At 30.5% G+C, this 13,370-nt stretch overlaps 1 long non-coding RNA gene across 1 annotated transcript; it reads left to right on the top strand.

The window, feature by feature from the left end:
* Positions 1–1,119: 1,119 nt before the first annotated feature.
* LOC146997778 (uncharacterized) lies at positions 1,120–12,968 on the top strand. The gene is made up of 4 exons (XR_015040845.1): positions 1,120–1,255; positions 7,784–7,864; positions 8,507–8,546; positions 12,688–12,968. It is a non-coding gene; the product is annotated as an uncharacterized LOC146997778 (long non-coding RNA).
* Positions 12,969–13,370: the final 402 nt, after the last annotated feature.

Here is a 13,370-nt window from a genome sequence, read left to right as displayed (position 1 = left end):
TAATTATACTTTGCGGTTTTTTCAGGTTTAATGTTATATATATATATATATATATATATATATATATATATATATAATTTGAATTTAACAAATATTCTCTCATTTGTATAGAGCTAATTTAAATTTTAAATTTTGAAAATGTACTTGCATACAAATAAAAAATTAATTATTGCTGTGAACTAAATTGCAATATTATTTAAATTCAAAGAGCATATAAAAACTAAGTGCAGTTATCTAAAACCATGAAAAATATTTAATAATCCAAAAAATTAATCCTAAATATTTAAAGAATTTTTAAGACAAAAATTAATTTGCGTAATGTGAATAATTATTTAACAGGCAGGAGACAGATCTTTTCAAGAGAAAGTTGCCTCCAAACCTAGCTCTTAAATTACTGAATTCGTGTTTTCTTATCGCTATAAGCATGGGTAAGTTATTATTCAAAACCAAAAGTAAAATCCAAATATAGCGAATTGCTTAAATGAGAAATTTTAACTATTGAAGAATTTCGAGAAGTTTAGTAATTAAATCCAAAGTAATTTAGAAACCCTTGTAAAATTAATGAAAGTAAATTAAAAAGCTCCCTCCCTCTCTCTCTCTCTCTCTCTCTATATATATATATATATATACACACACACACACACTCTTGGGTGGAGGCATACAAGCACGCACGCATGTACGCACACACGCACATATATATATTCTGTTTTATTTAAGTTGTAGAAGATCATAAGAGTAAATTTTTACATTTGAGTTTGTTATTGTCCCTCCGAAGTTATTACCGCAATATTGCATTGCTTACAGCCAGGAAATTATAACGTTACCTTGTTAAAACTTGATAGCTTATATTAAGTTCCTTAACATTAAGGGATGCTTTAAAAATGTTATATATGTAAATAAATAACCAACAAAGTAGAAGCAGAAGCTTGAACTATCCTCATATTTTTTTGTTCATCTCAGAATGTTCATACGCCTTACTAGAAATGTTATATGCTCGGCATCTGCAATACCACATTCCTGTCAATCAAAAATTAGACAATGACTATTTCCAGTTGAATGTGGGAAGGCAGAAGGAATATGAATTAAATAAACACATCATTTGATTGACAAATAAAGGAAGCTCATTCCTTTAAACTCCGTATAAATACTTTGCATGAAGTGAACAATTTTCACTCTTAAGTTTCCTCAAGAGTAGTCGTCTGCCCAGATTAATACATCTGTATTAAGCTTATAAGCTTATGTTCATAAAATTTCGGTAAGTATACTTCATAAATTTATGCACATGGTGCGTTTATTTGTTTATGAAATTTAAAAACAGAGCATTTTGTCATTCAGTTTTCAATAATTTACATTGAAGAATTACAATATTTTGTTTTAAAAAAATATTTAATAGAACAAGCATCTTATTTATGAAACTTATAGTCTAAAATTTATTTTAATGAATTTCTAAAGGATTTTTCTCCTTTTCTACTGCATATGTTTGTGGTATAATTGGAAGCACATATGGCTAGTGGTCGGAAAATTTTGAGTTCGGTCATGTCGAAGGCACTGCTCAGTTTTCATTTTTCCTGCTTCCAGTAAACCGTAATCGCTCTAGAAAATTATTTTCACGTTTATATGAAAAAAATTTCGTGTTTGCATACAATAATATTTTTCAATATTTAAAGAAGAGTACCTCCAGAAATTTAACACTCAGGCATTTGGGTTGCAATCAAAACAGCAATGATTCTCTTATATTTATCAATGTTTTGCTGGAAGTTGCAAGTAATTTTCAAATTCGAAAACTTGGAATGTGTTTATATGTTTTAAATTGAAAATAATTTGGTGAAAGAAAATTAAACATAAAAGCCTTACTAACAGACTTATTAAGCCTTACAGATTTATTTAGACTTAATATCAAACATAAAGAGGTACTTTTCGATATAGAGGTATATTTTGACGGCGCAAGCGAGAAAGTCGCCAAAAATGGTACAACCGATGCCAAATGGAATTTCCTCGCTGGTAACCTTTTACGTGGTTAAATTCATCAATTCTAATGAGAATGCACTAGCGAAGGAAAGCACTGCGGTTTCACATAATTTCTGAATAAGCTATTCGTACGAACTGAAATAATTATTGCATTTAAACTTGTAATCCAAATTAAGATTTAATTTGAAATTAATGTAGATAACTATCGAGGGAATTAGATTTTTGTAGCATAGTTTAAGTGAGATGAGATCACGTAAGAACCAAGAACTTAATTTTCAACCAGTAGAATGCACTTTTAACGAAGTGTAAAAATAAATTTATGCAAATTAGGGTCTCTTTAAAATGTTAGTGAAAAATACTCTTAAATCATTCTTCTCCATGCCTTTAGAATTGATAGATTGAACTTTACTAGTCAAGTTTTTCAATAAGATTTTCACCAATAGTTGAGATTCACAGCGAACATATTAACGTACTAAAGGCTTGTGGAAGGGCCTGTGTCGAAGAAAGATTTGAAAAAGGTGATCTTTAAATTTGCTTAGCGTGTTCAGTTGAATGTGCTGCTAAAAAGAGAACGAAAACAGATTTCAAACGAAACTTGTGAAAGAATTTGCTGCTGTTATGCTTGACAAACAATTTCTTTTACGATGTTCTTCGACAAACAACCAGGCAGTATTACTTGGTTTGTTTATTCCTTGATCTTAAGTACAAAAACGATTCTTCCACATCTTTGAAAATAGTATCTGCACAAAACCCAAGGGGGAAAAAAGAACTGTATCCTCTAAATCTACATTAACGCACTAGAGTTTTGATAAAATAGCAGTTGATAATGCATGACTTTGGAACATTTTGTGGTCAGATGAGACGCAGTTTCCTCTACACATAACAAGCAATACTCATAAGTATTGCATGTGATTTAATGTTAATCCCAGTGTTGGGTAAGAACAGCCTCTTCATTTTTCCCGAAAGTACTCTTCAGTGCCTTAAACGGCGTTCTGTAATTAGTACTCGTTACTGAGAATTTTTTGAGCAGTAAATCATTCCTGCCTTACAAGAAAAAGAATGTTAGAGACTACTGTCTTCAAAAATGATGCAACACCGCATATATCAGACGAGTGAAAAAACTGTTTTGTGCTCACTTCGAAGACGATCTGGAAATTCCGAAAAGTTTTCAATAGCTTAGTCTCCTTTTTCTCCATACTTTAATATCCGTTTCTAGTGATCGGTAACTCTGAAAGATCGGATCTGTGGGAGAAGCGGATAGAATCTGTGCGAACTGAAAACAAACAAAACATGCTTTGTTATGAAAATTATTTAAAGAAACACTACTCCCAACCCAACTGTTAAATATGTTTTGAAGATATAATTGATCCAAATGGAGTATATATTGAGTACATATTGAAAAAAAATGCTAGATAAAGTTGTAACTTTCCAGATTTTGTTTCTTGCTTTTTTATGCTTCACCTTTTGACCTATTAGTACATATTTGAACTATTAATTGTACTGCAATTTTCTGGTTCCCATGGTCCATGTAACATATGTGACAAGCTTAAATGAAACACAATAAAATAAGTCAGCTTCAAATGCTTTACATAAATTTGATCTTGAATGTCTTCTAAACATGAACTCTATTTTTTTTAAATATACACGAATCTGCTAACCAGCAGTACAAGCATTAGCAGTACAAGAAATGGAAATGTATAAGAGTGCACATTAGCAAATGCATAATAATACAAGAAGTATATGCTAACATTTTATAAATAAACAAGACCAAAAAAAAACTGCAAAAATAGCGATATTTGGGGATAGAACGCTATTTGGGAATTTCTCAGATTTTCAAAATTCTGTTTTAAAAAGTGAAAATTCGCCAAGTTGATCTAGCAACATAAATACAAAATAATCAGTGAAGACACAAGAAGTGTAATGCCGATATGAATATGTGTCAGCCAATATATATATACATACTGGCTGATAATACGGAGTAATTTTAAATAGAAATTTAAACTGAGCTGAAGAAAATTTAATCTTAAAAATACTAGCTGTGAGTACAAGAAGATCTTGGTGTTATTTTTTTGTGGAAAGATGTCTCCTATCATACTTATTTTAGCGTGAAATTTTGCGTGACAGTTCATGTGATAGAGGTTGGATGAGGTAGATTATAAAGCAAAGATGAGGGTCAGTAGAAAAATATATTAAAGCAATAATCTATTTTACACAGCGACATGAATCTAATTACAAGTTTCAGAAATGCAAATCCACGGCGGCCAAGCGCTGACCACAAGCTGTTCGAAATGCATTTGAATCATAACAAATGGACTGGTAGTAAGAACGTTTTTTTTCCCATAGGTAACATAGATGAGACGCATGTACCTTTAAATGTCTTCCGTTTCTTCTATCATTTTTGCTGCCATTACCATATTTTAAATTTTATCCTCCCACTATTAGGAATGGTGCTAAATTGGGTACTCAGCAGAACACATTTTGGGAGTTTTACTGCGCCAAAACTTTATCTCTTCTTATATGCTGCGAAAAATTTATCGAAAAATAAATTATGGACAGAACGTAAGATATTTAGAACAAAATAGAGCGACTTGAAAAAAATTAAATTTAAAACTAGTAATCCAAAATTTCCGATAAATATGCATACAAAAAATCAATTAATAGTCATCAAAGCAGAAGAAATATATTGTTACGAATTTGGTATTTAAAAAGCTAATGTTAGTTCAATTATAAATTAAATGGTTTTATTTCTCGCGCAGTGCAGCGCGTGACGAATATTAAAAGAAAGCTAAGCCGGAAAATTGAAAATACAAGAGCGCGTGCATTAAATAAATAAATATCTCTTTTTGATTTCGAAAAAGTACTGGAAAATTCTAGCGCGTGATTTTAAAATCTTATAAAAGGAGGAAAACATCTCAGTTTGTTAGTTGCTTGCTTAGTTTGTTGTTGTTTAGAAAACTGCTCTTGTTGATTGTAGCGAATTCGCGGATTAGCGTTCTTTAGCTGTTTTGAATTACGTTCTATTGGATATTTGAGTAGTTAAAAGATAACTACTGTGAGATATTGTAATATTGCATGATAATTTGAGAAAATTAAGCATTTTTGTTGTGATAATAATAAATTTTTGTTCATTTTTCATAGGACGTGTGCATTCATTTCGTAACGAACCCGTACGCACGCAACAATAAATATATATGGGAAATACAAAAATTACAAAAAACACATAGGAAGAGGAATTCAATCATAATCTGATTCAACGTTATCAAGAAGAGGTAGATCAGGCTCAATTGAACTCACCCCTTGAGAAAACACTGCGTTCATCCAAAGTTAGCTGATGAACCGGTCTAAATTACTTAATTATAACAGTTCACCCGAAAATTTTGAACTCCTTCTCGAAGCAGAGGAAATCCGAGAATGAAATAAAAATATGCAAAAACAAATCCATACGTAAACAAATTTCGATTTCTAATGAAGTAAAAGAAATAGAAAACATGGAAATCATAACTTACCAAAAGCAAACAAAGATTACAGGCAGAAATTCAAAATTGGACGCATAGAGTTAATAGTTCGGCGTCACTGGCGAAAATATGAGATTTTGGATTTTACTCGTTTTGAAATTCATTTCCTTCGTGTAATTGTGGTTTTGGTTTTAAATTTCTTACTTTTTGTCTATAATTAACATATATATTAATTTACAAAATTCAGGATTTTAAATATACGACAGTTATTATACATTATTTAGAAGAAAATGAGTGCTAATCTGTGCACAGTCGAGCATAATTCGCTCTTTTCAGTATGTTTCAATTTATTTAACTAAATCTGCATGTTTAAGTTTGCATGAGCTATTCCTCAATTTTCACACTTAAGATACTTCATTGTAGCATTAAAACTCAAGTGGTCACTCATTTTTTACTTTTCGAAAAGGATCTGCAGCGGCAAGTGGTAAAGTGGCTGAATACTGATAGCTCGGTTCGGGGTTTGAATCCCGGCGAATGAGATGGATCGACGGGAGTTTTCGTGGATTTCTTCATGTGTACGTTGAATACGAGCCAGTTTCCCTTAAAAAGATCTTAACGAAGACATGCTCCTTTTAGGCAGATAACTCTTGAGTACTTTGCGGTAATCAAATAAATCTTACCAACCAATCTGACAAAATTTTTCAGTAATTAAGTTTTAATCAAATATCATCTCATTAGGAAAACCAAATTTTCACCAATTAAATATGAAAAAAATGACTTTAGACTCCTCAGATGCACTTTTAGGATGACAGAACTTACTTCCAGGACAGCTAGAAATAAGGACATTTCGTGCAGCATCAGCTTGTGACATCCTCATTTTTATTCAGCCGGATCGCCCGCCACCTCAACGAATCGGGCAAACGACTTCTCCTGGACATTGATAGACTCTATTCGTTATAGTCCACGAAACTGTAATAACAACAGAAGACAAATATATACATATTATCTACACAGCATTATCAGACGGTCTTTAATGTCAAATCGCTAAAATTCACCAGATGTAGCTGCCCGTCTAAAGAACGTTTAGCCAAATATTTTTCTGAAAAATTACGAATGTCACCCCTAAAATTATGCAACTCACTTTTTAATAGGTTACGTGGCTTTTGTTAGTTAGTAAAATAAATAATGAATGTTCACATAAATAACTTTAAAATCCATATATATTAAAACTATTTAATTAATAATTTCTTAGTAGTGAAATAGTATATATCAGGGTTGGCCAAACTTCATGACAGTAAGAGCCGCACGTTTGAGTCCAAGAATGTTCGAGAGCCGCATCTAGATTTTCTAAAAGCTACAAGTTCATATTTACATTATTATACAAGTAGTGGAGGAGGTTTTAGATAGAAAGAAATCCCTTATAACTTTGTAAAAAGAGTCTAAACTAATTAATTACTTTTGGACACTGAACAGTTTTAGTTCACCATATTTCATACGTATATTTTATATGCATGAGCCGCACACATTGCCTGCGAGAGCCGTATCAGGCTCGCAAGCCGCTATATATATATTTATCAGCATAATGGTTTTTCAGAAAGTTATCTTATTTGTAGAATTTTATATAATTCGAGTTCTAGAAACCAGTGTCTGTCTTCAGTGACTGGGCTGGCATAAACAACTCCTTACATTATTTGCGTTAATTAATAATTTTTAATTAATTAATTAATTAAAATTCCATAATTTTTGTAATTTTAACTTTGAAAATAGGTACTCAGTAATAAAATATTATTGGCATTTAAAATTTTATAAATTATCCATGTGAAAATAACATTCAACATGACAAATGTAATTCAAGAACAGCCATAAAGGATGAAATTTTGGCATGAAAAATCTAAAATAATCCTATGTTTTGAAATTAAATATTTCGGTGAATTTTTTGTCAGACGGGAGCCAACCTTACTGTTTCATTTCCTAGAATATGTGCAAATATGTACTAAACATAACTACTGGATCCGATGAACCTTATTAAACTCAATTTCTTAAATTTTACAGAAATGAATTTTTTAAATTTAAAGTTACCATAAAATACCAAGTTGCGTGATTTAAAACATAATTATCGTACTAGTTACGTGATTTAAAATATTCCTATAACTCGAATTATAAGGTGACCTATGTCTATGACCTATAAGTTTCGAATGGCATTTATGAACATATTATGTAGTTCTAAGATACTTTTTTGAGCAATCTTGTAGTATAACAAATTTTGGTAATCAGTGCAGTGAAGTAAAGCAGTAGTTCCTGTTAAAAGACTTGATATTTGTTTGTATGATAACTGCTTTTTATCCTTCTTTTCCATTTAGCTACAATGAAACTCATCTTAGTATGCACACTCTGCTGCTTCAGTATTGCAATAGCATCAGTTATTAGAGATGATAATATAAGTATTACTTCTATTTCTGTTTTATTAATATATTAGAAAACATTATGCATCAATTAAGAATTCCCTTTAACAAACATTTCATGTTTAGTTTGATAGGCTATTTAATAATATGCTTCATAAGAAATCTAAATAAAATTTTGTCCACTATAAACAGTTGTTTTATTTTTCGTTCGAGACTGTTGTCTACTTATCTTTTTACATTCCGTTACTGTTTAGTATATTAATTTCTTTAAAAGCAATAGAATCAGTTTTTAAGAGTACTATATTTTTGCTTTTAAATCTGATTGATTTAAGTAAAAATGCGTTTCATTCAGGATATTCTAATTAAAAACACTAAATAATTTTACAGAATTACGTTATATATATATTTTCAGTTTTCAATTATAAGGAAGATATATAACGATCTCATGTTAGTATAAAAGTATATTTCTCTATCAGGCCATAAAATATTTTGCTATTCCACTTGGGCCATCTCAATTGATAATTTCTAGTAATTAACCGTTATAAACTTTAAAAGAGCCTTTCTGGGCCACCGTTAAAATAAGAACCCTTTCAGATTTCATATTTTGGTTAATAAATTTTAAATATATTTTTTATAAATGTGGCTTACCATTTTAAAACACTTTTTTTTATCTTTTTCTAGCATACTTAGAAATCTTCAAAAATGAACTGGAACGGAAAGAGTAAGTAGAACTGAAATAATTATTTTCTTACGCGCACATTTATTGTCTTCTGCGTGTCAACTACATTTACTATTAGAAGCTTAGCTTGCAAGTTTAATTAAACTAGAATTGATTTAACTGTAAGAAACACCCAATAGATTTCAGTCGAAAACTTACAAAAGCAAAATTTAGAAATTTTCTCTTTATACTATAATTAAATGTATTGCTAATACTGGTTTCAACTTAGTTACCTTTTTTCTTCCTTTATGTACAAATGGAACTTTATTACATTAATTATAATACAGTTAAACTCAACATAATCTGAAGGAGAATGAGAGGAATGTATCGTAGTATTTCGGCTGTTTATTGGTCGCATTCCTGGTAGAGTTATTTGCTTCTTATTATTCAGAGGAGTAAATAACAAGTGCTGGGCCCAGCTTCAATCACAGGTTTGATCAAGATTTTAGTGGAATATAAATTCTGAATTTTTCATGCAACTCATTTTCTTCTGACAATTTCTCCAGAGTACTTTCCTGTGAGTGTAGACTTTAAGTTTTTCATTGCGAAATTATACTAATAGAAAATGCTTTATCCTGGTTCAGACATACGTCCATTGTCGTAGTAGCGGAATTTTTCCAGTAACTTTGATAACATTCTCAGCAGAAATTTAACAAATTGTTATAACTTGAAGCTTCTATGCTAAACAAGCCACTCTTTTATGATAAAACAAAACAATATTATACGATACGCAATTAAACTTAGCAAAGTCTTTTCAGGTGTAATGAATTATAAGCAGAACAGAAAAGACATAAAACCATATCCAATTTTACAATGGATATAAACGATTATTATATAGCTGAGTAATTTATGAAGGATTCTTTAACGGCTAATGAAGTATATTCAACCATTTAGTGTATTTTGGAATGGGTCTAGTTTTTAATCTTTAAATTATTTTCATTTTAGAAATGAATCACATAATGTAAGTTTCCAGAATAGCAATTTGAGTTATTAGTTTAAGCAGAAAATGTAAGAAATGATTATGTAAGTTTTATAAATTGGGAAAAATATCAAAAAATAAATATATTTTAGACCTGAATCCAATCCATAGTTCAATCGAAGAAACGCTTTCATACAGAACACGAAAATTACGTAAAGAACCATTACACAAAATATTTAAGGAACTTCATACTACGTTAAAGAGAGCTTAACTTGTACGTTTCTGAAAGTAAATTTTGAAGTATATCACCCACGTTAAAATATAATTTAGCATAACTTTTAGTTTTCCAAATGGAAAAAAGAAGTATAAAAAAGTAATTAATTGTATTTTAAAAATATGATATCAGTAACTAACGAGCAATTTATTTTTACGTATTAGTTAATCACATGTAATTTGTTAAAACCGCACTGTTTCTTATTTTTGGCGAATTATATGGTGAATATTCTAACCAATTAGGAATTAACGAATTAAAATGAAGTAGAAATATCTGAAACCCATAAATCCTCTGTTTTTTATACCTGAACTCAATTCGTGTTCTCTCTTCGCATTCTCAGTCACGATTTAAGTAGTTTCATTCCGAGAAATGCAGAAGCTTCTGTCCCTTCAAACACGAACTGTGTGTGTTGCCAAACAGCGAGGCATTATTTGTCATCCGTATTACATAAATAAGTGTCTTTTTTATCAGAGCAACAAGGTTAATCAAAATGCTTCTTAATAATAATTTGCAACAAGTGTTTACGTGACAGAATTTTTCCCAGTTGTTTGGTAACCACTTCGAATTTTTAAAAGGAGAAAATTTTATGCTACGTAGCGTATAAAATACCACTTGATGTTGGGGGCTAAATGCACATGTTTGTTTTACGTGAAAATTTATCATGCGGAAATGATCGCTGTTTGAAAAAAAATACTGTACGAAATGATCTAGATCATCTATTCTCAACTGATCGTACGCGAGAGAAAAGTAGGTAGTACGCAAAGAAACAGAGTATTTTTAACAATTAAACTGAAAAATTAAATACCCCAACAAATAATTTACCAGTTAGTTTTTTTTTCTGTAACACTGGTGAAATTATGCGATCTGAGCTTTGTTAAAGGTCTATAACCGCTCGCAGACTTTAGAAAAATAAACCTTTTTATCTTCACAAATATTCTTTTAGACATAGGCATAGCAAAATTTGTCATAAATGATGTTTTTAGAAAGAGGGTTAGAAATGCGTGATGTATTTAATAGGAAATAAAAATAAGTTCTATAAGAAGATAATAGTATATCATTAATGCAAGAGTTGATCGATTTATGAGCATGTCTACCAGGGTGGTCCTGATGTCTACACTTTATATGGCCACCATTGCGGGGCACATATTCCATATATTTTCAATTAGAATCATTTTTTAGGTCGATTTTCTGTCTCTAACAGCAGATATTTTGTCTTCTTATTTCTTTGTATTACTTACTTTTCTACGCGATTTGAGTGTATCGTCGTTTGTTCTTGAAGAACATGTGACACATTGTGCATTTAAATATTTGTGAAAAAATAATGAATTATACTTAGATTTTCAAAATGGAAAAATGGCTAGGATTGACTACGCGGAAAAGTGAAGATTCACAGGTGACTGATCCAGCACAATATACTAGCAATACGAGTATTCAAAAGAAAATTATCATCAAGTTAATTATCATATGGCTTTATTTGGAATGGGGATGAAATAGACCTTCAAGATCAGAGTGTTGTTTACGGTGAATTATTGTTCAATCAAAGTATGAAAACATCGTTTCTTAACAGACATCTTGAATCTAAGCAATTTAACGGATAAATTTGGAGAATGTTTTAAGAGGAAATTATCAGAATTCAAAAATAGTATATAAGTAATGAAAGCTTTTGTTAATTAAAGTGAAAACGTTGTGGAGGCTAGTTACCTAGTAAGCCTAAAAATTGGTAAGACTGGCCAGGCTCACACGATTGGAGAAAACCTTATATTACCAGCAGCTAAAGATATCGTTCTAACATTATTCAACGAAAAAGCGGCTAATGAACTTAATAATATTCCGTTATCAAATGACACAGTTTACGAATTCATGAAATGGCAAATTCCATGAAAGAGACACTTATTCAAAAAATAAGACGCAGTGAATATTTCGTATTGGAATTGGGTGAAAGCGCTGATATAACGAACTTTGTTCAATTATTAATTTGCATACGGTTCGAAGAAGATAAACGAATTGCCATTTTGTGAATCTCTTAGTGATAGAGCAACTACAAATGACATTTTCAAAGTGATTGATACTTTTATCTCTGAGAATGCTATTCTTTGGAATAAGTGCATTACGGTATTCAGTGATGGGACTCGGGCTTTAAAAGAAAAAAAAAGAAAAAAACATTTCGGTGTTATTTCTCAAATAAAGAAAGACGCACCTAAGTTTCTCACTGCTCCATTCATCATGAAGCTTATAATTAAAAGAATTTAGAGGTTTTTCAAATAAAGCTATTAAATTTTTATTTCCTGTTTGCTTAACCTGTTTGTGTGAACAAGGATTTTCTTCTATGTTATACTTGAAAAATAAATGCAGAGTAAAATTGAAAGTGGATCCTAATTTACCGTTAAAACTAAGTAAAATAAAACCATACATAAAGAAATTGATAAGTCTTAAACTGGCCCAAATTTTGCACTAAGTTTTAGAATTAAAGTATTAAAACTTAAATTTTGATAATTTAAATGGTAACCAATTTTTAATCTAATATTTGTTTTACCAGTTGAACGAGCGAGCTTGCTCTTCGCTTTGATCACAGCGCCCCATGGTGTCGCACTACGACCCTCTGACTTGGGCTCTTATCCCAAATTTTTCTCGTATACAGATATAAAAAATTGCTCGAACACTGGTTCATATCAGGAAAATATTATATCCATATACATTTGTATCGAGAAGTCCTACTGTACTTTCCAAAGCAGGTTCAGAATAAGTGACGTAAAATTTAACATAGTAACCATAACTTAATATTTAACATTATTCTTTAGGCTGTAATACAGCATTTGATTGTATGCAAGATTTGGCCTTCGCAAGCGATATAATTAAATTATGAAATGTGTTCAAATAAAATGTGATTTAATATTAATGCTATTTATTGCAGATATTTCACAATTAATACAATGTTATTCTTTATGCTTTAGTACATGTATTGCAAAGAATAATCCATGCGACCCTAAGAAAGGTGGCTGCTGCAAGGACCATGAATGTACTTGCAAAAAACCAGGGAAAGGCAGAAAAGATGACGATGATGATGATGACGAACCAGATCAAGTTCCTGTCAAGTTCACTTGTTTCTGTGAATTTATATGGAAAGGGTAGATCAAACGGAACCATGCAGATATATGCTAACTAACGTTTTCTCGAAATTATGAACAAATGTGTTTTAGTCATCGAATAAAGTTTATCATTTTAATGTTGCAAATTTTAGCTTAAGTTACCGTACTAATTACTTTGATTATTCATTTTCTGTACAGTTTACACCTATTATGCAATTTCAAGTAACTTAATTAGCTCAACAAGCTATTAGTTTCGAAACGCAATTTTGATTTTTTTTTTTTTTTTTTTACTTTACTTTAACGCGTTGTTTCACTTTTCATTCAAATCTTTTGTCAGCGAGAAAAACGTAAGGTATCACTCTTTCATACTTAATCTGTCTGTTATTAATTAATAAACCAAACTATTTAAATTCAACAGATGCAGTTCTTAAAGGATATTTTTTTTTTCCTTTTTAATCTGATGGATTTAAATAAAAATACATTTAATTCATCATATATCTAATTCATTAAATTTAAAAAGTGAAAACTATGTAATGTATTTCTATAAA

This window comes from Stegodyphus dumicola, chromosome 4 (assembly GCF_044657685.1).
Source record: "Stegodyphus dumicola isolate Sdum_Otavi_A_Nest chromosome 4, ASM4465768v1".
Classification (NCBI taxonomy): Eukaryota; Metazoa; Arthropoda; class Arachnida; order Araneae; family Eresidae; genus Stegodyphus; species Stegodyphus dumicola.
This window is presented reverse-complemented; position numbering and strand designations above follow the sequence as displayed.